The following is a 27,761-nucleotide window of genomic DNA, read 5'->3' on the forward strand; positions in this document are numbered from 1 at the left end:
AGTTCTAGATTATGTACTCCAGTAAGGTGTGTTAGATGGTTTGTGTATTCCTTCTCCTCATAAGCCACCCTGACCAGCCTAATTATGTTCTGCGATTTCACATTGCATTCGTTAGCTTTTTGTTACCTTAACTACGATACTCAAGGGCTTATTGGGAAATGAAAGGTTTATTTAACTTTATGATTTGGAGATTACAGTTCAGGATCAGGCAACTCCATAATCTGATGTTTGGCAGATGTAGAGTAGCAAAAACATTGAGCAAGGAAGGAAAGAGAACAACTACACAGAACTTGAACTCAAATAACCAACCACTCTTATGGCAAGTCTCTGATGACTGGCCCCAATTCTTCATTCCCACAACTGTAGTAGTTCTCCATTCTTTGTCTAGCAATCATTATGAACACACTGGGGCTTAAATATCTGTAGGAATTTGGGGAGATCATACCCTGTCAATCTATAAAATACATGGTAACTCCGTGAAGCTATGCTGGGATTATTAGTGTATTGATCCTTCTCAAAGCTCTGACCAAAACCAGGCCAAAGTATTCATCCACGGTAAATAGTTATTGAGAAGTCCAAGTTGATGCTGCACAGAATCTTTTCATAGCAAAACCATGTACTTGTTTGGTCATGTGTACCATTGTTAATTTTTTTTGGAATTACATAATATAAAATTTTACCCCCAATTTTTCTTAACTACATATACAATTGTAAATATAGTCTTTTTAATGCCTGCCCAATTGATGAGTTGTCTAAAAGCCTCTTAGGCTGTTGCTTATTTTTCAAGTTGTGTTAACTAATAGAGAATTGGATAAATGCATAAATGCACTAATTATGCAATGTTTTAGGGGTAGAAGTCATAAGGCTAGTTTTCTAGCTTTTCTTTTCTTGCTGGTCATATCAGCCGTGTTCATTCTTACAGATGGAAGCAGCCTATTTTTAGGCCTGAGCTGCTTGGGGTCAGGGACTCTGCCTTATTTATCTCTGTAGCTTTAATGCTTAGTGCAATGTTTGGCAAGCACTGGATGGGTGTTTTGTTGAGTAGCCTTTTTTGGATCTGTCTTAGATGCATTATATCTTTCAGGTCAAGTAAAGAAATGCACAAGAATGTTTTCTTTCTGGATTCAGATGACAATTGTTTTTGTTTGTTTCCAGAGACATGCTAATTCTTTTTATTTTGTAGTTAATAGCATATGAATGCAAATCAAAAAGTTCTTAGAAAGTGGAATTAAGTTTATTTGAGTGAGAAAAGTTCTGAAATCCATGCATATAAAATGTCTGCAAACAGATCATGGAAAATATATATTATAAAGCAAGCTATGCCTGGATTTTGAAAATGTTTGCACCAAGATAACCATATTTAAATTCCATTTTCCCACCAAACTTATCACACGTTTTGATATTTTTAGATTGATTTATTTATAATGTCGGGGAGGAGACACAGAGAAAGATCTCTGTCCACTGGCTCATTGTCCAGATGATTGTAATGACCAGGCCGAAGCCAGAAGCCTGGAACTGCATCCAAACCCTTCATGTGGGTGATGGCAAGGACATGACTACTTGGGCTATCACATTTTTCTCAGGTGGATTAACAGGGAGCTGGCCTGGAAGCAGAGCATCAGAAACTTGAAACAGTGATTATATGGAATGACCCACAACACCAGCTCCTAAATTTAGCTTTAATTTTTTTTTCATTAGCTTTTTGAGTGGAATTGAGGAAAGGAGGGCTACAGTTACCGTTAATATAATAAAAGGGATGGCACATGTGTGAATGAATGATGTGGGTGATATCACACAATCTTGATAATGAGTTTCCTGGAACCATAAAGATCTAAGTGCTAATTAGAGGAATTATGCCTTCATCACCTGGATAACTAAAGGCTTGGGTCTGGCTGGGACTTTGCTAGTAAGGTTCCTCAGAGAGAGAGACTGTACAACACAACAGACACCTGATACACTCAGGGTAGTGAATGAAATAATCAGACAGTTTAGAGTAGCCTCCTTGGTGATCATCAGTTTTATATTTATAAAAGGTTTTCGGCATTTACACTTTGTTTAAGTGCTTGCAGTCACAAGAGTAAAACAGAGGTTCAATAAATGCCATCTGAGTGATTGTTGAGAGAAGGTGACAGTACTACTCCTGACTCTGTGTTGGACCATCCTTTGACAAGTCAGTAGCCTGGATTGTGAAAGAAACCTTTAGTGACCTACATTTTTATTCGCCATAGAGTTGAGAGATGTTAGCATCACCCAAGATAGATATATCTGCTGTTAGTCTAATCCTTGGGCTATCTACTTAGCCGAAAAGGAAGATGGGGACAAGGGTCTATAATGCCATATGAGGCTGCAAGCAGAGTTTACGAGAAGAATTGTGGTTGCTAGAAGCTGGGAGAATAGAGAAGAAGGAAGGCTGGGGTAACTTGATTGATTACTACTAACTACTAATTAGAGGAGGGAAAGCAGCTCTGGTGTTCAACTGCACTGTCAGGTGACTACGGATGCCAATGATATGCTGTCTATATTTTATGTATAAACATATGAAAATGTATACATTAAGTATTTATATTTTGTGCATATTTTATATGAATTTACATATAAATTCCCACAGTTGTCTGGACTAGGCAAGGCTGCAGCTGGTTGCTGGGGACTCAGTCTGGGTCTCCTGTGTGGAAGGCAGGGTGCTTGAGTGCTTGAGTCCTCATTCCCTGTTGCTCTGCCTGTGCATTAGCAGGAAGCTTGGATCAGCATTAGAGCCAGGGCTGAACCAAGGTGGCCAGACGTGGGACGTGGGCATCCCATATGGCATCTGAATCTCTGAACCCGATGCTGGCTTCCTATATATTTCTTGAAAAATGAGAAGAAATAATTTGGAATAGTTTCAACATGAAGAAATGATAAATGCATGAGGAGATATTTTACCTTTCTTTGAACATTACACAATGTATAACACATTTTCTAGAATCATCACATGATACCCCATAAATATGCAATTTTTATGCATTATTTTAAAATAATACAAGAAACAGGATTATAAGGGGGAAAATAGCTGGTAGAGATTGACTGACATGGGATTAGTGAGTTCCCTGTCAGCAAAATATTCAAACAGCTAGTGCTGGGGTGAGCAAAAATGGGATCAGGATTATCACTAGAGTCTGCTGTTTGTGATTCTATCCCCAGAAGTGTAAGCATGGTCTCTCACTTTACATTTCTGTGAAAGAAATGACCTAAAAATCTCTGTTTAGAATGTTATGAGAAATTGACTCCAAGAGAAAATCTCATGAGAATCACAACACTTTCCCCCCTTATGAAAAAAAAAAAAGCCTCATCTAGATCAGAATGTTGGAGAATGCATGACTTCAGAGTCCAGCCCAGAGTCCAGCCCAGAGTCCAGCCCAGAGTCCAGCCCAGGCCTGAGCTAAATGACCTTTCCTACTGTTGCCATAGGTGGCGCTAACACCCAGAGACTTAATTTTAATGAATTATGGCTTGGGGAGGGCATTTTTTTCTTAAAGACCATTGCAGTGTCTTACTTTATTCCCCAACTGACAAAATAATAGGATAACATTTAAATATATTAAAGAAGATAGTTTGGCTGGAATTGGCTTGTCAGTTTACACTGGGGACTAGAATTGATGATAGAGATTGCCCAAGTCCCAATTTGCCTGGAAGAAGAGGCCAGCATAAAGAATCTTTATCTTGGTCCGTTTGCCAGGGTAAAATATGAAGATTTCATTTAGGAAAGGTAATTTACTGTGACCTAAACTACTCATTAAAGGTTGAGTAAAAAATAAAACACTTAAGTGGTTGTACCAAAGCCTATAATTTACACCCAAGGGCAGTGTGTTAAAATCCTGCATTAGTTTTCTACTGCTATATAATACATCACAAAAATTTAATGGTTTAAAGTGACATGCATTTATTATCTCTCAGTTCCCATGGGATAGGAGGCTAGGTGTGACCCAGCTGTTACTCTGCTCCAGGGTTCCATGAAGCCATTTTCTGGAGCTATAACAGCTATAGGGGACTGGGGGGGGGGGGGGGGCGGGTCCTCGTCTCCTGCTCACACATTGCTGGTTGCATTCAGTGCCTTGAGGACAGAGGCCCTCAATCCTCAGAGGCTGCTCTGGCTAGGTGACTTTTGTGGAAAATGGCGATGTGCTTATTCAAGGCCAGCATGAGAGTGTGCACTGCTCTCATAGGACCTTTACTCCTGACTCGGCCATGTAGATTTTATTCATTTAAAATCTTCACCTGATTTGATAAGGTCCATCTATGATTAACTAGAATTCAGTTGGTTAGGAACTTGAACAACACCTGCAAAATACCTTCGTTTTTAAAGGATTTATTTATTTATTTATTTATTTTTGAAAGGCAAATGTTTATAGAGAGAGCAGAGACAGAGAGAAGGTCTTCCATCTGCTTGTTCACTCCCTTAGTGACTGCGACAGCCAAAGCTGAGCTGAGCTGATGCAGGGAGCCAGGAGCTTCTTCCATGGGTCCCATGTGGGTATAGGGTCCTGAGGATTTGGGCCATCCTTCCAGGCCATAAGCAGAGAGCTGGATGGGAAGTGGAGCATCTGGGACACAAGCTGGCACCCATATGATATGCTGGCACAGGGCAGATGCTTGGCTTGTGCTCCGGCCCCAACCCCTGTGTGATTGTCATGCTATCATCCAATCATAAAACTGACTTATGTTCTAAAGGCTTTCAATTTCAGCTTCAGAAATTAATCTCATGTAAACGTAAAAGATGATTGCAGTATTTTATTTCAGTGTGTTTATAGTGTACCTGGTTTGTGCCTGAAATGATTCTAAACATTGCACAAACAGAAGTTGGTTTAATCTCTGTAAACAATCCCAGGAAGCACATGTTATTATCTTCATTTTATACTTGAGAAAACTGAGGCTTTGTGTGGTTAAGTAATTTACCTAAGGTCACATATCTTCTGAGTGAAGATGAAATTCAATCCCAAACAAATTCTAGAGACTGTGAAGTTAGCCAGACTCAGAGTCCTTCTGGAAAAATATGTGTTTACCTTTTTTGGTTATTATTGCTACTACTTATAATTCCACAATTGTTTTGGAATTCCAGATGCATTTTTCACTCAATAGATGTTAAATGATGAACACTGGTAATGTTGTGGGGGAAATTTTGGGAAACAGGGAGAGCAGTGTGATAACCTAAACATTTACTCTGTAACCAATTAGTGTATAATCAAAGATGAATAATAAACGATAAATAAGTAAATATGTGCATTAACTGGCAAATTATAGTAAGTCCCATAAAAAAGTGCTGCTCCAAGAGCTGAGTCAACTCACAGGCTTATGTGTCAAATAGAAATTCCCTTCTCCGCCTTGAAAGAGTTTGAGGTAAATGGGGAGAATCCTTGCCTGTGGTGCTGCTGAGAGCAGGACAAGGAAGCATCCCCAGGGGCAGACCAGGAACCTGGGAGTAGCTTACGAAGCACGCAAAAATGTGAGAAGAGTGAGGCACTTGTGGGAGAGTGGTCAAGAGGACAAAGGTGGCCAGAGAACGTTAGAGACAGCCCAAGAAGGGAAAGGAGCTGTTCGTAAGGCAGGAAGCTGCCAGAGAGTAGCTGCCAGGTGTCTGTTGTCATCGGCTGTGACAGAGGGAAGTAACTAAGTCAGGAGATCAGGGCTTGAAGGAAGAAAGCCGAAGAGACCATTTCCAGTATCACCAAATAAGCTGATAGATTACATGATTTTTCTCAAGTGAATAATACATTTTTTGTCTCTGTAATCTTCAGGTCAGAAGACATGCATTAGGTCTATTCCCATGGGTCACAGCTGTGTTCTACAAAAATCTCTTTCTCTTTATCCTATTTCTCTTTAATATGTTTCTATTTGCAGCATAAGGTCTCTTTTCTACCTGTTGGCAATACCTTCATTCCATGTGGTGACTTTTTTCACATTAGCTTTTTTTTGTTTAAGTATTTTTTTCTTTTTTATTTCAAAGACAGTGTTACAGAGAGAAAGAGAGCCAGCCAAAGAAGTTTTTTTATCTGCTAGTCCACTCCCCCGATACCTGCAATGGCCAGAGCTGAGCCAGTCTGAAGCCCGGAGGCAGGAGCTTCTTAAGGATCTCCCAAGTGGGTGCAAAGACCCAAGGACTTGAGCCATCCTGTGCCACTTTCCCAGTCCATAAGTAGGGAGCTAAGTCAGAAGTGGAGCATCTGGGACACAAACAATGCTCATAAGGGATGCCAGCACTGCTGGCAGAGGCTTAGGATGCTGTGGCATCAGCCTGTCTTGTCAGCTCTTTGTGTGTGTGTGTTAGTTCTACTAAAATTGATGAATTCCTGTTAGACTTGGTTTCCTATGAAGAGTTGTCTCTTAGTTTCAAAATACCCAGTCCCTGTGAATAAGAATCCTTGACTTTCACAACGCTGACCTCTCCTATGAGTTTCATTTGGAGCTAAAGCCAAGAATTTGCTTCTAATCCTGCACACACTGTGTGAGTCATGTCTCAGGCAATGTGTGTCACTTGTCCAATAGAATAATGAATACAAGAAGCAGTGTGTGTTGATGGCGGAACAGGAGGCCGGTCAGGACGGCCATACAGCTGGCAGATCATGGTGATGGTGCCAAGCAGGGGAGGGTATGTTTAATTCTTGTCCTTTCACACACTGATGCAATGTATGAAACTGCTAAGCTTTTCAAAAGCTCGCTGACTTTTCTTAGAGGCATCCTTAAAGACCTTTGTCCTCTCAACCCTGTGCGAGTTGCTCGCTGTGTTTCTCAATGACTGCTGAGCTGACACTTGGGCCAGAAGCCACCAAGGAGAAAGAGGACGGGAACTCCTGTGTGGTGATTCCCCATTTTGTGCCAGTATTTTTAGGCATTTTCGCCCTTATAGGGTTTATTACTTAAACAACCATGCGAAGGTAATATTAGCACAGACTCTGGAGCCAAACTATCTGGGATTAAACTTTCGATCTGCCACTTAGTAGCTCTGTGATTTTTTGAAAAGCATAATTAACCTCTCCATGCCTTTGCTTTCTTAACTATCAATTGAGGAAAATGACAGCATATTAGAGAGTTGTGAGGATTTCTGTGCTTATATATAAAATAATTAGACGTTTGTGGCACTTACTGGTACAGATCTAGAAGGTACGGATCTGCTGAACTTATTTCTTATTTCTTACAGTAAATGCTATCCGTTTCAAGTATTGTGTGGGTCTGTGCTCCTGATCAGAGTTGGAGTGATGCAACCTGTTTGGAGCAAGGCATGCATGTTGATGATGATGTTCTGAATGAAAAACGAGAATGGTGGTCACGGTTAGGAGTGTGAATTTGAAAGGACAGATTTGTGCAAGGTTAGGTTTGGGCTGAACTCCTTGTCTTTCTTTATTCTCCCTCCTCCTTTATCTCCTTTCTCTCTACTTCTCCCTTCCTTGTTTTCTTTCCTAAATATTTATTAAACTTTCCCTGTGTGCTAGGTGTTATACTACCTAGTGAGAAAATGATCAGCATTCACAAAATCACATGTTGACACTGCCACACGAAGAAAATGGACAGAATAGGTTTCTTGAAGTGAGAGAAGGGGCTACAGATGAGCCAGCTTAGTGCATGGCCCCATGAGGGCTCTGGGGAGAAAGCCTCAGTGGTTTGTTTCTCCTCCTAAGGAAGCTACACCTGCTAATTAGGAGAACTACACCAAGTGTATTTAGGAACATAAAGAATGAGTGTAAATCAAAAAGCACATGAGCGCAGTTTCTATAGCATGAGGGTTGATTTATAGCCAGTTTATCTCTTATGTGGGCAATGCTGTATAATAGTGTGGCTTGATTTATGGCATGATGATGTTATAGGCTCAAACATACATGCAATAAAAGTGGGATCCCCGAAATGAGCTGTAATTTCTAATCTGTAACTGAGGTAATGTTGCCCTCAGCCCCTGCCCATCTGCCCACTTAGCTAATGGCAGGTGGTGAGGGCAGCTGAGGAAGGAGGTCAAGGGTTTATATTTGCCAATTTGCCTTCTCTTGATTTGAAATACTCTTTCTTGCGGTAAGTACAATCTCTTTTTGGTAGGTATAGTTACCCCTTGCTATTTTTGGTGGATTGGTTCCAGGGCACATGTCGATATAAAAATGCAGAGAAGCTCAAAGCTCTTCTACAGAAGGACATGAGATTTGTGTATAACCTGCAGGCATCCTCCTGTGTACTTTGGGTTATCTCTAGGTTACTTACAACTTAATGCCATGTAAGGGCTATGTGAAGAGTTGGCATACTATATTGTTCCAGGAGTAAGGACAACAAAGCTGTACACATTCAATATAGTCACATTTTCTGTTTGTAATCATTTAAAAAATTATTTATTTATTTACATCTACCTGAAAGGCAAAGTGACATAGAGGGATACAGGCAGATGGGGATGGCAGAGCCAGAGGGAGACAGGCAGGCACTGGGGTGGTAGAGCTGGAGACAGACAGACACGGAGATGACGGAGCTCCTCCTGCTGCTGCTTCATTCCCCAAATGCCTGCAGAAGCCAGGGCTAGGCCAAACAGCTTCAACGGAAACTTTATTTAGGTCTCCTCCAAGAGCAGTAGGGGCTCTAGAACTTGAACCATCTCCTGGTTCAGTGATTGGGAGCTGGATTGGAAACACAGAGGTCAGTACTTGAACCAACACTGTAACCTGAGATTGGGAGTCCCAAGTGGTGATCCTTGTTTTTCTAGTATGTTTGTGGTTGGTTGACTCTCAGATGTGGAACCGGAGGTTAGAGAAGGCTGACTGTACTTCACATATACTTTATTTTTCAGTGTGTTTCTGTTTCCCTGTCATCTTGTGGCATTTTTATTTTTTAAATTTTTTTAAAAGATGTATTTATTTATTTGAAAGTTAGAGTTAGAGCGAGAGTGGTCCTTTAACTGCCGGTTCACCTCTGAATGGGCTGCATCAGCCAAGACTGAGAATAATGTGTACAGTTAATGTCTGAAGTCACAAGTTTCTGATAAATGATAAATTATAAACAACTTACTCTTACGGGGAGTGGTTCAGGAGACACTGACTGTAATATCAGATCAATTTTTAGATAATGCTGTGGGGCTGACATGGTAGTGTAGTGGGTAAAGCTACCATCTATGATGCCAGCTTCTCATATGGGCACCGGTTCATGTCCTGGCTGCTCCATTTGTGATCTAACTCCCTACTGATTATCCGGGAAAGGCGGCGGCAGAGGGCCCAACTGTTTGAAACTCCTGGCTCCTGCCCTTCCAGGGGTTTTGTGGCCATCCAGGAAGTAAAGCAGTGAATAGAACATCTCTCTCTCTCTCTTTCAGTAACTCTTTTAAATAAAATAAGTAAATCTTTTTAAAAAGAGAAATGAAAATGCTGCCTGATTTCCTTAGTGATCTGCAGCAGCTAACAATTATTTCAAAGGGTCTTTTTCAATGAGACCTATGTGGTAGGATATTCTCGATTTTTCACAGTGAAATATATCTCATCTAAGTTATCATCTACAATTTTCACTGATCACGAGCTATGTAGATATATTTTTCTTCAATCTGAACTTCAGTGCCACTTGCAAAGCAGAAAAATTGAGCATGTCCTTTTGAAAAGAAAAGGGCCAGCTTAACAAAGGTGAGAGACTTTTCCTCCCAGAAAAGCCTGCTTCAAGGTGAGCTGATGGCTAAGAACATGAGCCTGGGGAGTGCCCCTGTCATTCCCTAGCCCAGTGCTTGGTTCGCTGTGCAATGTCAGCTGGCTCATGCCAAACTCCTGCTTTCCTTTGAGAGGTTAGAGTTGGGGAGTAGGGGAAGGGTGCTTGCCTGCATGAGGAACTGCCATGAAAGCTTGGCGCTCTGGCTCCCTAGTGGGAGTCTTGGGCCAGGGCTGTGCTGGCTTTGCTGAGGCAGTGCATGCCCAGGGGACCTTGTGCAGGAGAGGTGACCTTGACTTGAAGTCTGCACGTGGGCATGGCCTGTGCTGACTGCCTTTATGCTCTACTGCCTCTCCTTCCTGCAGCCCCTTGCAGGTCTGAACTGTGAATACAGCTACATTCTGAATCCCCTGAGTCCTTGTAGTGTACCTCCAAACTGAGTGTACTTTAGGGAACCCCAGATACCTTCCCTGCATTTTAGTTTTTGAAAGGAACATCAAGTAACATGAAAATAGAGAAATATAAATATGCCATTACTGAAGACTCACTACTTTTAATGAAAAATGGATTCAATTTCTTCTTATCTGGAATCTAAAGAAAAAACAAACAAACAAACAAACAAATGGAAAAACACTAGATCAGACCCATGTTTTTTTTCTCCAGGGAGCAGACGTGGTGTTTCAAAATCATGGAATTATGACAGGGCATTAGCTTTATCTGGTTTCCATAGAAATCCAGAATAAAGAAAATGAAGAGCAAAATGTTGAAAGGCATCCTGTTGTGTAAATGCTATAAGTTTTATCCAAATAAGGTCAAGATGGGCTCTTTAGAACTTTTCGGCCCAGAGGGAGGAAAAATGTCGCTGGACTGGCAAATGCGAAACAGCTGGCAAACTTCTGTCGCCAGTTCTTATTTTAGATTACTCAGAACCCTGGCTCTGTGAAATGTAGCTCAGAATCCCAAAGAACTTTCAGGGGAGGATTTTCAAACTTCACTTCTTTTTCATTTTCTTGGTCTCACTTGGTAATACATGGGGAAGGAAGTGTGACTGAAAAGAACCTAGAGTAGGTATGATGATGTGAATGACAAGTGGGAAGAGCAGACAGCTGTCACTGCTGGTGGTGTGAGTTTCCAACAAATGCCTTCTTGATGCCAGGGACGCTCCTGTGGAAACCAGCTAAATGAATGCTGGCTTATTTAGAAGGAGAAACTAAAGGCCAATTCAATAAATTAATAGTGGTTGCAGTCCATGAGTTTTCTAAAAGTACCTATTTATAAGTACGTTGGGACTTGGGCTACATTTTTTTTTTAATATGCCAAATCTGCTTCTCTTAAAAAAAAGTTACTTAACTGAAAGCCAGAGTTACAAAAAGAATTACAGGGAGATAGAAATGCAGACAGGTAAACGAAAAGGGAAAAGGGAGAAGAAAAAGGGAGGGAGAGAGGGAGAGAGGGAGAGAGAGAACTTTCCATCTGCTGGTTACCTCACCATATGGCTGCACCAGTCCAGACTGGGCTGAGCCGAAGCTAGGAGCTTTTGACCAGGTCCCTGTAGGAGAGGCAGGGCCCAGATTTGTGGGCCATCTTCTGATGATTTTTTCCCAGGCTGTTAGCATGGATCTGGATTACAAGTGGAGCAGCAAAGATGCCATTTGGGATGTTGGCCTCAGAATACTTTAAAAAAATATATTTATTTTAATTTTTATTTGAAAGACAGAGTTAGAAAGAAAGAAGGACACACACACACCCTCCATTTGCTGGCTGACTCATCAAATCACCACAACAACCAGTCCTGGGCCAGTCCAAAGCTGGAAGCCAGAATCCTCTTCCAGGTCTCTCACGTAGGTGCAGGGGCCTCCTCCACTGCCTTCCAAGGCCATTAGTAGGAAACTAGGCTAGGTGCTGGCACTGCAGGCAGAAAATGGAAGATCTGTCCATCTGTCTGTACCTCTCAAATAAGATTAAAAAAATTTTGTTACAGGTATCAAAATAGTGGAATGACAGTGGTTCACTAATGTAACCCAAGTACTGAGTGTGAATGGAAAATGTACTATATATATATATATATATATTTTTTTTTTTTTGTATAGAGCACTTACTTACACATGAGCTATTTAAGTAGTTTGAAGTATTATGCGTAATTATAGAAACCAGGACTCCTCTCCCCAGTTGGGTGGATGTCATCCAATCCCCCCAGGGCCTGAGGAGAAGAAAAGGTACAGGGGGAGGAATCTAACTCCTCTCCTTTTACCTCAATGTTTGAGTTAGAATTTCTTTTTACCTTCTCATCACCTCACATTAAGATTTATGCCTTTGACTTCATGTTTCTCAGGCCATTGGACTTGGACTGAATCATACCACCTGCCTTCCTGCAATTCCAGCTTGCAGACTGCAGACTCTGAATATTGCAGCCTCCACATCTGTATAAGAATCTGCCGCTCTGCTTCTCCACCTCTCTGTGTGTCTGTCATTGGTTGAGTTTTCTCTCAAGAACCCTAACTAACATATATGCCTTGCTGCATTAAAATTCTTTCCTTCTTCCCCAAATACTTTGCCTTCCTGATCTCTACCTCAGTCTGTTATTGTGGTTTTTCTTGTGGTTGACAATTTTGTGGTTAGCTTTGATGGAATGTTTGCATTTCCTAAAACAATCATTTTCTCTTGGCTCACTCTCCCTTTATAATTTCTTGGCTACGCTGAGTGGGAGTGATAGATAGACTCCTGGCTAGGTGGGTGGGGACCCAGGGACGCCTTCGCTACCATCTAGAGATTGATCTCCAGGGACCTGAGGAAAGTCAGGTACCATCTTCTGTGTAAAATGCTGATGCCATGTAATCAAGGTGTTTTTTTTTTTTTAAGATTTATTTACTTTCATTTGAAAGGCAAAAAAAGAGGGAGAGAGAGAGAGGGAGAGAATGAATCTCCCCAAATGGCCTTAACAACCAGAGCAAAACTGCTCTGAAGCTGGGAGCCAGGAATTTGTTTCAGGTCGCCAGTATGTATGTAAAGGCCCATGGATTTGGGACATTCTCTGATGCTTTCAAACTGCACGGAACTGGATAGAAATGCGCACAGCTGAGATTTGAACCACTGCTCATAGGGGATGCCTGTGCCAACAGGTGCAGGTTTAGTCTGATATGCCATGGCATTGGCCCCATAATCAAGGTTTTCTGTGCTATTGTAATGGACCTCAGTAATGAGAATTCTATGAGTTGTGGGGGGGAAAGTCGTATGTTTTCTGCTGTCTTTATTGAGTTTCAATTGCAATGTTCACCCAATTGAAACTGTCCCTCTCCCAGACAAATTATGAGAGCTTTCTGTTTTTAAAGCCTGTAAAAACCCCTAGATAACCAACCCTCAGTGGCTGTCTCCTTCAAGAAATCTCCATCAGCACTTTAGGGAACTTTTCTTTTCTGTCTCTCTCTTTCCTTCCTTTTTTTTTTCTTTTTTTTTTTTTGCTTTAACTTCTCTGTTTCCTTCTCTATCCACTTCCCTATCCAACCCTCCTGTTTCCCTTTTACATATTCTTCCTTATCTCTTGTCCTCATTCTTCATGGACATGAGACACAAATCCAGGGGAGAAAAAGGATTATAATAATCACAGACTCTTGCAGCAAAAGCACCAGAATGTGGGGCCATTAGGCACTACTCCGATCTGTAAGCATTTCATGATTCTCCCACCGTACCATCTAATTCTCTACTTTCCATTCCTTTACTAGGGCTGGTTTTCATGCTTTCCATGACTTCAGCAATCTCCCCTTCATTCTACTTTTTTCTCTTCAACTGATATGGATGCCTTACTGCAGCAGTTATTTCACAAAAAGATGCATTCCATATTTTCCTTCTTAGGCACTAAGACCATAAGAAGCCAAAGAGCATATATATATTCTGGTAATGATACAACTTCTTATTTTTATCATGTACAGTACTTTAGACGAGCCTAATGTAATCCAGTGAAGCCCAATCTTTAGTTATTGGAGTATAACCTTCATGATTGTTGCTTTATCTGTTTGTTTCTTTTGTTAACTATTTATCTTGCTACTGTTTAATTATTTCATTTAAATCCACTCACTCCCTGGTGTGGCATCTTTCCAACTTAAATAAACTCATTTAGGTTGGTGGTGTAGCTCAGTGAGTTAAACTATCACTTGGGTCACAATATCCTGTAGTGGAGCTCTAGATTGAATTCCAGCTGCTCAGCTTCTTATCTAGGTTTCTGATAATGCACCTGGTAAGATAGCAGAAGATGGTCCAAGTATTTCAGTCCCTAGTATTTCTGTGGGAAGCTGGGATGGAGTTTTTGGCTGCTGGCTTTAATCTGGTGAAGACTTGACAACGGAGGTCATTTGGGGAGTGAACCAGCAGATGGAAGATGCACACTCTCTCTCTTGTTATATGTCTCTCTGATGCTCTGCATTAAAATAGAAAGAACAAGAAAGGAAGGGAGGAAGAAAAAAAATAAAGAAGGAAGGAAGAAAAAAGACAGAAATCAAGCTCCCTGCAATGCATATAAAAGCTGAAAGGGAAAGGATAACGTGGGTTGTTGGGGCAAAAAAGAATCTCTAGGTTTCTGAAGCACAGTTGTTACATGAAAATAGGATCAATTGACATTGGCACAAGAGCCTGACGTGATGCTGAAGAGTCTGGGTTTGATCCTGAGTCAGTGGTGAGCAACGGAAGGACTCTCATTCCTAATTTTAGACAGGTGATTTTTTTCCATTGTAAAGAATGTGGGTGAACATTGATCACAGACTAGAGAGAGAGAACAAGAATCCAGTTACGATCCTGTGACATGGTCCATGGAAGAGATGCAGGTGGCCTAGGTAGTGAAATGGCTCTGGGGAGGGATGACATAGACAGATCCCAGAATTATTTGAAGGTCAGAATAATAGGAGTTGGTGACTATCTGGATGTGGCAGGTGGAGAAGTCTAAGGGGACCACTAGATTTCTGGAACCATTCACCAAGCAAGGAACACATGATCAACTTCAGACTCAGGAAGGAGAATGAGTTGAATACTGTATACATCAAAGTTAATCTGATGTGGCACACAGCAGAGTAAGTTGTCCAAGTGATACTTCACTGCATCTGAAGCTCAGAAAATTTGAGTTTGAGTTAAAGATGCAGGAATTGTCAGTATATAGTGGATTTAGAAATTAAGGCACAGGTTTTTATTTGAAAGGGAAAAATTAGAGAGTGTGTGTCTTCCATCTCTTTTTGGGAGATTTTTACCACCACCACCCCTTTCAATTTCTGTGATCCACAGGACTGGGCTAGGGTGAAGCCTGGAGCCTAGAACCCCATCCTGGTCTCCCACAGAGGTGCAGGCACCCCAGAACTTGGGCCATATTCCTTTGCTTTCTTACACATTATCAGAGAGCAGGATTGAAGTGGAACAGCTAGGACTTGAACGAATTTCACCTACTGCACACAGTGTAAGCTCTCCTGCCCCACAGACTGCTTTTAATGTAAAGCTTCAATCCCAATAAGACTAACATAAAGGGGTTGACACTAATAGAGGCATCATTTACTCTTATTTTAAGATACAATTAGTTTTTATTCACAAGGATTATAAGTGAAGAAAGATTTCAGCCTGATTTACAGCTGACCATTGTTGCCAAAATTGAAAACTGATAGAAACAAAACAGCCATTCATTATCCCGAGCCCTCAGAAGGCATCTGGCTTTGCTACAAAGGGAAAACCAATTTTTTTTTTTTATTAAGAAACTGAAAGAGTAAGTCCTTAGAAAATGAAGCTATAATCATTGCTTCTCCCATCTCAATCTGGTCAGGAGCCCGTTATAATTAGGGAGATAAATTTTTATTGAAAATTTCATCGTAGTGGAAAGAAACATTATATGCCAAAATATCTGAGAGAAATCGCTCTTGTTTAAAAAGGAAAGACTATGTTTTTATTAAAGTATACTGTTACAATAATGTCCAATAAGTCATTTACTGGTGAACATTTCCAAAAGCAAAGTAGCATGGATATCTATAAATAAACTGTTGACAAAGAAAACAGAAAGGTTATCCACAAAATATGAAGATAGGTTGGCTGGGAAATAATCTCTAGTGGAACTGAGCTAATGTTTCATGAAAGTTTTCACTAGAGAGTATGATGAGTCCTTGGGGACTCTCATGATGAACTGATAATCTATAGGGAAGTAGCATACTTTTATTGTTACAGAAATTTTATCACATAAATTGATTTTTGGAACTACACTCAGCTGCATATGATTCTTAATAATCAAATATGTAGGTAAAAGGTGGGTTGATGCCTTTTAACTTCTTTCCTAGGCATAGGAATTCATATTTATGAAGATGCTACTTTTGCCACCTTAGAACAGAGATAACAGGGTACTAACACATTATGTCCGAGAAGGAAGAAAGGCAAAGTAGAGGGAGGAAAGACAGGGGATGGGGAGTTCTGGAGGTTATAGTGTGGATGTACCTGGATGCACCTGTGCCATCCACATTGCCCAAGAGGCAAGGCTAAAGTCAAGAGCAGAGTTGTGTGTGTTTGTGTGTGTGTGTTTTGCCTGCAGGCACAAGGCTGAAGCTAGCCATGGTGGTTCATCAGCTTTGTAACTAAAGTGTGCCTGTTAATTGTTAAAACTGCATTCATAGTATGTCAAAATGACACTATTTCATGATAAGTCACTTAGTATTTTGAAGTTAACATGTCTGGAAACAGTTGAATCTGTTCAGAAATACTAGTAAGTGTCTTATTATAAAATTACAAAATTACAAAAGCATTTAACCGCTCACATGGTTATATTTTCACAAAATTTGCTTTTATATTTCCATGAGGTGCCTAACATTTTTGTAACCAATTAATGTGGAAGGTACCCCAAAAAGAAACAGAGTGAAACAGTTATTAGGGAATAATGAAAACTCATGATTTAGACTTGTAATCTACTTGCTATCTAGCACATAAAACTTTTCATCTGCCATATTTTAACTATGTCACATAAAGCTTTTAGAAGAAACACGATTTCTTAGCAATTCTAAAGATTTCCAGTTCAAACTTTGCAGATTGTTTAAGAATAAATAACTGTTTCAAATTACACTGAAAATTATTTGCATGCTATGCCCTTGCCTTCACACTACTGGGAACGTAAATGTCTCTTTGTGTACCAACTCTTGCCATCTCAGGGTGCCAAATAAAGAATTCTGTGTGTGATTATTTGTTGAATATCGGCAGCCCTTGTTAGAGAGTCCATTCCATGAAGACTAAAAGTATGTTCCTGGTGTGTCGTATTGCCCCTTGTGGCTTCTCAATAAACAGTGAAAGAGTGGAAAAAAGTGGAAAAGGAGAGGAAGTGTTGGGGATTAGGGGGAGAGGATTAACATTCCCTGAGGATGCACTAAGTGCCAAACCCTGTCATATCCTGGATACAATTCGGCTTTTAAAGTACAAATAAAAAAGGTTAAAAATAGTAATAATTTGAACATTTCTTTTTGGAGCAAATCATGAAAAGTCTGTAATAAAAAATGGAATTAAGTAAAACAAGGAAATAGTTTCTTGGAGTTGATGATCTTTTTTTTTGTAGTTTTTGCATTTGATGCTTTAATATCTTGGGACCATGCTTGACACTGGAGGGAGTGCCGACCTGGGCACCTGCTAGAGATAGCAAATGACTGACCCATCAGACTTTAAAACATAATTTACCTGACATGTAAGAATAATGTGTCATCTGTGAGGACCCATGTAATTTTTTTGGATACACATAAATATTGTGTCATATCCAGCCAGGGTAACCATGTTAATCTCTTTAAATACATTTGCCTTATGATTTAATTGTTGTTTCCTAAATAGTTCCAGTGGGAAAAACACTTACTATTATGACATTTTATTTAGTGAGATTACATATAGACTTCCCAATAATTTGACTTTGGCCAATACTTAACCTTCAAAATAATGAATTTATTGATAAGTGAAGAAAAGCAGGTTAATTTAAATTTGGGGGAATAGAGACTTTAAAATAGGCTAACCTATTTCTGTGGCACGATTGTAAGAAAAATAGTTCTCCAAATTATTTTTCAATTAATTTATTTTTCATTGGAAAGTCAGATATACAGAGAGGAGGAGAGACAGGGAGGAAGATCTTCCTTCCGATGGTTCACTCCCCAAGCGGCTATGATGGCCAGAGTTGAGCCATTGTGAAGCCAGGAGCTGGGAGCTTCTTCTAGATCTCCCACGTGGGTGCAGGGTCCCAAGATTTTGGGCCATCCTCAACTGCTTTCCCCAGGCCACAACCAGGGGGCTGGATGGGAAGAGGGGCTGCTGGGATTAGAACCAGTGCCCATTTGCGGTCCAAGGACCTTAGCTGCTAGGACATCACACTGGGCCCTTGTTCTCCAAATTCTTATTTGTTTATTATTCTGAGCAGAAATCTCTTTTGAGTCAATGTTAAGTCCAAAGGGACATGACCAACATTGACATCTTGGCTGATGGTCTAGACCCTAATGTTTAAGGCAAGTTTGTTTACAAAGGCCACCATAAGTATTTAATGGGAAACCATGCTAGCGTTTTTATCACCAGAAGGAAATAACTTGAAATTTCACAGAAACACATTTCCACATGGCTATCTGTCATAGTTTAAAATAACTAGAAAATTAATGAGAAAAGCTGATACCAATCTAATATTTGCTTTGTAAGTCATATTTCTGGATGAACTTCTGTGAGTGTATCTTTAGATGTGTCTGATGATAATGTGTGGAAACGGACCTACATAAGGAATAGAAGCTGATTTTTCTAGTGTGTTCCCCATTTTTTTCTGCTCATTCCATTTTCTAATGGAATCGATAATGTTGAGTCCTAACAGTGAATAATTTCTTCATTTTAAAGAAGTAGAATACTGCATTAAAATATAATATATACACTATATTATATATTGCTATATTATATATCACTATATTATGTAATATAGAATATATTACAATAGCATAATATATACTATATATACTAATAATATGTATAATATATACTAATAGTATAATATATACTATATTATAGTATAGTATTATGTGTGCTTTGCAACTGATAGTTTAAAACAATTTTTTAATTTGAAAGGCAGAAAGGAATAGACAGGAAGAGAAAGATCTTCCGTCCACTGGTTTACTCCCTAAGAGTCCGCAGTAGGTGAGCCACATCCAAGCCGGAAACCAGGAATTCAGTGTAAGTCTGCCATGTGAGTGGCTTGGAGCACAGCTACTCAAGCCACCACCAGTTGTTTCCCAGAGTGCACATTTGGGAGCAGTCAGGAGTAGAAGCCAGGCACCCTAGTATGGGATATGGGTGTCTCAACCAGTATCTTAGTAACAACTCCCTGTGCGTCCTCCCCAGGCACCATGATACAGTGTGACATCTTTCCATCCAGAATTCTGTCACTAGTTCTTTACCTCCAAACAAAAATAATAGATAGACCCTCCCCCCCCACAATATACAAGTTGAGGAAAGCATACCCTTCACTTGGAAGAAAGGAAATAGAGGGACAAGATCACCTGAAAATTCTGTTTCCTAATCTTTCTGTGTCTTTTGGCATATACAGGACCAGATTACAAGGGTCCTTAATGTGAGGCAGCTAGCTTTGGAAAGGGCAGTTGGCAAGGATCCCAGCCCCACGCATGCCCTCCCACAGGAAGCATGGCCAGTGGAGCGAAGGGCAGGGTGGCTTAAAGGAAGTCTACTGCACACATCAATAGGTGGGGGAAGCAGGCCCTGACCCGAGGAGGCCGCTGTGTTGAGGAAGGAGGGTTTGGGTTGGCTAAGAATAGAAGTGGGCCATGTGGCAGTGAAGCTGGGAATGATTTCCTCCTGTCTTACTGATTCTGTGTTAGAGATGCCTTTATTTCTTCTTGATTGCACATTTCACTAGTGGCTTCTTGACAAGGAATAGAATTTGGAAACAATTACCGCATTTCAGATTTTTTTGTTGTTGTTGTTTGTATGTGGCAAAAGGAGAATAAGCATATGCAACAGAAATGTTACTTGATCTATACCAAAAACTCCAAACAAGCAAACCATGTGTCACAGCCCCGAGCCTGTACATTTATCAAAGAAGAGTTATATGCTTTGTACATGGGTCCCAGGAATATCTCCAGTGTGCCTAGCTATTGGAAGCTCCCAAAGCGTAGCTGTTCACTGGTTGATCACAGAAGACTTTGAAGTTTTACTAAAATCTCCATGATTTGAGATATACTAAAAGTATTAGAGGATAGAAGTTGAGAGTCCTTTAAGAATATAACGATGTGACCAGATAGAAAAGTCAATATATAAAAATATAAAATTTAAAAATAGCAACTGTGTAATAGAGACTAGCCTATTGAGATGTGAAGCTACAATGCAGTATGCATCTCTACTTCCAAATCAAAGATGGACTCCCAATGAAACTGTAAAATATATCATGACAATAGGATGCTGGACTCTTTGGCATTGTCCATACCTACAATGTCAGAATATACTTAAACAGAGATGGTGGAGTTATGGCTGTTTATGTAGGACCGTACTATTGTAATAACAGAGGGGAAATCAGTGAGGTGGGTGGGAGGCAGTTTGGGGAAGGGATTATGAAAATCCCAGAGCCTATGGAATTGTATCATAAAAAAATTAAAAAATGAGAGGCCTTCCCCATCCAAAATATATATAATGGTGAAAAGGATCTCATTCAAATTTCATAACCTAGAATAACTAGGAAATGTGCAAGACTTTTAGAAAAGGATACTTAGAAATATACATAAATGCATTTCTGGTCCATATTTTTTAAAGGGAAGACTCAGCTTAGAAAAAAATGTTCACAAATTGGTGCTCAAACACACATGTAAGAAAGAGCAGCAATCATTAGCAAGTTAGTGTTTTTAAAATTAAAAAAACAGAGAAGAGAGTGATGATGGAATTTCACTTACTAATAATCAAAACATAATACAAATTAGTGAAGATGCTGTATTTTGGCATCAGTATAGACCAGCATATTAAGAGGAAAAATACATCAGAAATGTCATTTACAGTAAAGGTCTCATCTTAAATCAGTAAAATTATTCTTTCTTTCATTATATGGCATGTGAAAATTGATAAACATTTGGGGAAAAATTATACCCCAAGTTTACATAATCAGCAAAAATAAACCTTAGGAATATCGAAGGCAATATTAAAAGCAAATTATTAAAGCATTCAAAGAAAATACAAGAAAATATGATCCTAAACCTTGACCTAATTAAAAAAACTATGACATTACTATAAAATGAAGTTAATAGATACTAATGATTGCGGAAAATATTTGCAACATATATAAAGATTTATATTACCTAAAGAATGTATGCAAAGGAATAAACAAAACACAAGCCACCAAGTCACAGGTGAAAAAAAGAGGCAAAGAATGTTTATAGAAGAGATTCATTGACCAAATCACATGTAAAACAGGCAGTGTTTATCAAAATGTAAAGTAAACCTCACCTTTGAACTTGCAGGGTACTTCCAGGAATCTGTGTTACATAGATATTCCAAGACTTTAGGGCATAATTATGGGAATATACCTTGTGATAGAAAATGAATAGATACAAACTACACTCCATCCACCGAAGAGAGAAAAACCAAACTAATAAACATTCCATTATTATAAAGAAAGGAGCAGCTCTATGTGTGTGAAATTAGCTTTTAAGATAGTGAAAAAGTTATGGCATAGTAGAATCACATGTATATGGTCCATGTTATGAATAGTCATGCACTATGAATCTTTGTTTAGGTCAACAATGGACCATGTCATTAGTGACAGTCCCATAACAATACCATCATGGTATTTTGAACAATAACTGAATGTGTAAGACATCTCATAAAGTTATGCTGCCCATTCAGGCTGGCATTGTGGCATAGGTGGCTAACCCGCCACCTGTGGTGCTGGCATGTCATATCTGCACAAGTTCCAGTCCCAGCTACTCCACTTCTGATCTAGCTCCTTGGTAAGATGCCCAAAAGAAGCAGCAAATGATAGCTCAAGTGCTTAGAGCCCTCTCCCCCCGGTAAGACACCTGGATGAGGTTCCAGGCTCTTGCCTTCAGCCTGGTCCAGCTTGGGCTGTTAGGACAATTAGGGGCATGAATCACCAGATGCTCTCTCTCTCCCTGTTCCTATCTCTCATGCCCCTCTCTTTATCTACTTTTCACTGTGGGAATATGCCTTTCAAATAATATATATTTTTAAAAAAATCTTATTCCCTAATGATTGTAGCACAACTAATTTTTCATCACAGATTGCTATTGTTGGCTTATTGACAAATGTCTGATTATGTAACTACTTCGTATTTGTTCATTTTTCACTTCATGGTTTTTGGGTGGATATACTTTTCTCAATATAAAACACGTATGTGTGTAGTGTCTGCAATGTATGTCACACATAAAGATTATGCAATGTTTACTGCAGTCAAGCAAATGAACACATCTGGGAGACCCACATAGGTATTGTCTGTTTTTATGCTGAAAGCACTTAAACTATTCTGTTTAGTGCAGAAGGATACATAAGTCAAGAAATCTTATGATTCCTTTGCTATGAAAACACATTTGTGTATTTCAACAACAACAATAGAATCCAAGAAAGGAGCATTCAGGAAAGCAGGCATGTGGCTTAAGCTCTTCTTCACATGATACAGAACTGCCTCAAGGAAGGCAAGCATCACATTTTCTGTGGCTAACTTGGTTTGTCCTCCCTGAATTTATGCTTTCTCTTGACCTTGGACTTCTTACTGAGTGCTGAAATGGCCATAAACAGAAATAAATTCTTGGAGAATTCACTCAGATTTTAACTAGATCCTATTTAATGGAAAATTGGTTTGTTGATATGAGTTTTAGACATGATTCCATACAACTTTCAAACTTAATGTGGATTCCTAACTTTTACATGATTAGGAAGTTTTGTTGGGAATTTCACATTTCTCATGAGAAAAATACAGCCTGTTATCTGGAAACCCAGGAAAAATTGCCAGTGAAAGTCAAATAGCTTATTATTGCTTCTCCGTGAATTAAAAAGATTTATTTATTTATTTTGGAGGTCAAATTTGCAGAGCTGGAAGGAAAAGCAGACAGAGAAATCGTCCATCCTCTGGTTAGCTACCACATGGCTGCAACAGCCAGCAAAGACCCAGGCTGAAACCAGGAACTAGAAACTCTATCCAAAACTTCCATGTCAGTAACTGGGCCATCCTCCACTGCTTTCCCCAGAGCATTAGCAGGGAGCTGCATCAGAAGTGGAGAAGCCAGAATGTAAACTGGCATCCATATGCGATGCCGACTGGGATGTCAATACTAACTACACCACCAATTCTGGCCACCTTTTCCAGTTCTTCCATATCTCAGAGGAAGATAGGTAGACACAGAAAGAGACAGAGACAGAAGCTGGGAAATAACCCCAGATCTCCCATGTGGGCAGAAGAAACACACTTGAACCACCACCACTGCCCTTTAGGGTCTGCATTAGCAGGAAGCCATAGCTAGGAACAGAGCCAAAAGCTAAACACAGACACTGTAATGTGGAATGCAAGGATCTACACTGCTAAGCCAAATGCCTGCTCCTGCTTTCTTCAAAAGTATAATAAGATAAAAAAGATAATTTCATTTAAAGAAATACAAATTAATACATATTTTCTCCAGCAGACAAGTACTGTGCAGATGCTATCTGATTACCTGGGTTACTTCAGTTCTCTGTAGCAAAGACCCCAATGCACAAATTCTGCTATATTACCTTCCATCAACTCTGCCTGGCACTGGACTGCTTCACTGATCTCCCATTGGTCGGCTCACGACATGGGATGACGTTGGAAACATCGATATATTTAAGTCTCATCAATTTTGTTAAACCCGTCTGTTCTTACAACCCTTTGAGAACTAGTCTCCCTACTTACTGACAAGCAAAGGCCAAAAATCACCCTGTCGTACTTGGCGACATTAGCTCTTAAACAGAATTCACTGCTTTACAAAACTGTCTGATACCTTTACTGTGAGTCTGATTTGCACCTGACCAAAGTGCCTCCACGTATTCAGATGTGTGTTCTCATAAAGATACCTTTTCCCCTGACCCTTGGCTTATTCTGGGATAAATCTGGGGTGTCTCTCATTTGGTCCTTGACTGAGAAGTTCCCATGCTGCAAAGGACATTCCCAAGGTGTGACTCATCTCTCCGGTTGCCCGAAAGGGCCTGTGTTCCATTCTCCCAGTTAGACTTTGCAAACTGTGAATCTTCACTGAACAGCCAGACCCCTGGAGACTCGCAAAGGCTAGAAGAATGACTGTCCCAAGATCTCATATCATTCAGATATTTGCAGTGCGCACATGAGAAACTTGGAATCCTGGACCCACAACCAGGGTTATGACTGTGTAACTTAAAAACTGTGGTTTTCAACTTCTCAAATTCTGTGGGACAATGGTAATCATTTGGCTGAAAATTAGGTCCCCTTGCTTAAATTCTGAAGTATTATATTATCATTGTATTCGTATAGCTTTCTGTGTCTTCCAATCAATGAGGGGGCACAGCAGAACCTAAAACAAAACAAAACAAAAAGACTGAGCGAGCATTCAGCACCAGCGTCCACAGCCTTGTATATTTGATGTGGTGACTGTTGGACCTACGGAAATACACCTTCTGTTTATATTTCCCAAGTGCTCCTTTTATCTCTAGATAAAAGTGTACAGGGGAAGTTGCCAAAATTAGTCTACCTTTTGGGCCCAAGCCACAGTAAGTCTTAGATATAAAAGAGATCAAAGAGTTTCCATTCTGATCCGAAGGGCCGCAGCTGGCGGCGTGGCTGGTGACAGTGGGAAATGGCTGAGCAGCTTCTGGTTTGGGGCATATAAATAATGCTTTCTTGCTGCAGGCATGAGAAGAGGGCGTGCGCATGGCAGCTTTTGAAAGGCTTGCCTGCCTCCTGTGATCTGCTGGAGAAACCCTTGTTTAGACTCCCTGGCTCAGAGGGTCTCAGCAGATGGACAGTTCCTCTTCCTCGCTCTGTAAGGCTGAGTCTGCAGAGTCCTCTTCTGCCTCCCTTTGGGAATGCCAAACTGGGGAGGCTTCTTCTTGGCAAGATGCAGCAGCTCCCCATCACCCTCCCTTTTGAAAATAATGTTTCAGGTTCTGAGCCTTACAGAGCCACAGGCAGAGCTTCACAGGGCCCTGGCAGAAGCGAACATAGACAGGAGATCACTGGGCTCTGTGTAGGAACAGGGTCCCCGAACTTCCTCCCCAAAAGCAGATGCCTTTTGTGAATGGAAACAAGAACTGTTAGCAATGAAACCTGAACAATCAGTGTAAACTGAGACTACGCCAGGGCAAAATTGGAATTAGGCGTCATGGGATTGGGTGACTCAAGTTAGTCCAAGAACGCTCTGCCTGTCTGTGATTAGGCCTCATCTAGTTGTGACTTTAGATTTTACAGATGCTAATCTTCTGTTCTTGATAGCAAATACAGCAGTAAGAAAAAAATTGGATCATAAATTCCCGTATGACTCAGAACACAGCCCCCTTGTTAAATAACACAGCTTCAAAATAGATTGTTACAAAGAAAATGTTCTGTGCAAATTCTTTGACAAAGTCTTTCAAATGGATTATTATTATTATTTTTTTTTTAGTATGCTCCCACCCACTATTTACAAAGAAAGTCTCCAAGGGGAGCAGCCAGCCTTGGGGCCATTACTAGCACAGAGATGTACATTCAGTACCAGGGACACAGAAACACTGTTGTCACATGGCACCCAAACGATTTTTTTGTGCCTGCCATATTTTTGTCTCCAAACTGTAGTGTATTGCTGGGCTTCTTCTCTGTTTGTTTTACCACTTCCCTTCTAAATATTTTGCATCATCCTGGAGATTTTCCCAAGTTGTGGCCTGCTATTGGAGGGCCACATTCCTCTGATTTGTGGCATTAAGCCTTGTTGCCATGGCAAGGGCTGTTTACTGTAGGAGGGTGCTTTCCTGGGTGGCCCCTCCCACAGCAGAGCGCACCTTCTGTCCTCGTCTCTGCATGCTCAGAGATCTTCAGGCAGCGGCCCAGATATGGCCTTCTCCAATCGTAAACTACATTCCCGGAGCGTGAACTTTACTTTGCTCTGCTTTCAAGATAGGGAAATATTTGGCTCTGTTTACTTCTCTCCAACTGGGCTGTGCCCTCTTGACTGGTTATGACTAATCCACTTGTCAGGGCTGGAATCTCCCAACAGCGTTTAACCCCAGGTAGATCTCACATCATTCAAACCTCTGGAGCAAACATGCCCCAGAGGTCCAGGAGTGACCTTGATACGGTCAAGGCCCCATGCACCTGACAGAGGCTCTTCTTCACCATGCAGGTATTTTTCTGGAGAAGGAAGCTTCATCAGCTGTTAACAGGCCTTGCCCCACTCACACCCCTGTAGAGGAATCAGCTTGGCGAGAGACCAGGGCCAGCGGGCCGATACTGATGGTGCCTACCCTTTTTATTTGTTAAATGTGGAAATTGACTTCACCCAACTTATAAGAGCAGGAAACCGTTTTTGTTTTCTCTCTGTAGGAACACATGAAGTAACCTTTTTATCTTAATTTGTCAGGCATTGCCCAGGAGACTACAGCCATGTAGGCTGCTGGCCAAAAAAATTGCTGTAAGGCCCAAGGATTAACACTCCGATATAAAAAGAATGCTAATTGGTTTTCCAGCTGAAAAATAATAAGGCTCTCTGTGCCAAAAAATGCTATATGGCGTGGAAACCCCAAGTTTACACAATAGGACCTGATTGCAATCTGGGGGCTCCATTTGTACTCACACAGAGAGCTGAACAAAGGGAGGCGTTGCGCTCGTCCGCCTGTGCATCGGGTCTCTGCTCCAGATCGCAGCCTGGGGTTGCACCAGGCTTCCCACAGTCTTCCTGCCAAATATTCAAGTTTTTTCCTGGCTGCCATTCAGGAAAGTACAGCTCCGTCCGTAGGATGGAAAGTTAAAAAGGCCTTGCTTGGCCACGCTGAAATGCAGACAAACACCGTATGACATATGGAGAGCCTGGATTTGTATGGACTGCTCCTGCTGGCATCCTTAGGAAAAAAGAACAGAGCACTTGAAAACAGACTTTCAGTTAAGTGATTGAGATATTAGCTGGAAATCAAGCAACAAAAATGAAAAGCCAGAGTTCTCTTTAGTCTTAATGATGATGTACCTTTCTTTCGTCGCTAATAAAATATCAACCCACCTCCAAGAGCTCATTGTAGTCTGTGCCATCTCTCACTCAGGGATTGGGTTTAGTATATGCAGAAGATATTAGTATCCATGAATATCATTGCGAAGGTCAGAGGAAGTGAGCTGGGGCGAGAGGCACACTCTGGAGCCTGTAGCACAGCATGGGCCCTGGGCTTTTGTTCAGCTGTACTTTGGCAGCTGGCCAGCTTTGGCTGTGGCGTTACATGATGACTCCAGCTTATGTGACAGATAGGGATGGGCTTGAACTGAGATGGCTTCTTGACACTTAGAGCCCTGTCATTGTCATTTGTAGGTGATAGAACCTGCTAAGAAATTACAATACGCTCAGCCTCCATTGTCAGGGATTCAACCAAAGAAGTAGTTTTCAATAACATTGGCAAAAATGTATTTACCAACCATGCATATACTTTGTTTATTTTTGTTGTTATTACTCCCTAAATAATATGATCTATCAATTATTTACATAGAGCTAGCTATTGTAAATAATTTAGAGATGATTTAAGTCATGTGGCAGGAAAGGAACAGATAATATGGACTATACAATATTCTATAAGGAACTGGAGCATCTGCCCGGGAGATGTGGAATCAATCTCTCCCATATACTGGAAGATGCCTGCATTTAATTAGCCTTACCCATAATGCTTTTTAAGAAAACTTTAATTGTTTGCAAGGCAGAGAAAGAGAGATTTTGTATTTGCTGGTTCACTTCCCAAATGCCTACAACAGCCAGAGTGGGGCCTGAAAGAAGCTAGGAGCCAGGAACTTGACCCAGAACTCCCTTGTGGGTAGTTGGGATTCAAGTGCTTAAGATGTCATGTGCTGTCTTTCAGAGTGTATTAGCAGTAAGCTAGATCAGAAGTGGAGGTGGGACTCTATCCCAGGCATTGCAATGTGGAATGCAATCTATTACATCAAAACATCCACTTCCTAT

This window comes from Ochotona curzoniae, unplaced genomic scaffold (assembly GCF_017591425.1).
Source record: "Ochotona curzoniae isolate NIBS_2020 unplaced genomic scaffold, NIBS_Ocur_1.0 scaffold_2476, whole genome shotgun sequence".
NCBI classification, from domain to species: Eukaryota; Metazoa; Chordata; class Mammalia; order Lagomorpha; family Ochotonidae; genus Ochotona; species Ochotona curzoniae.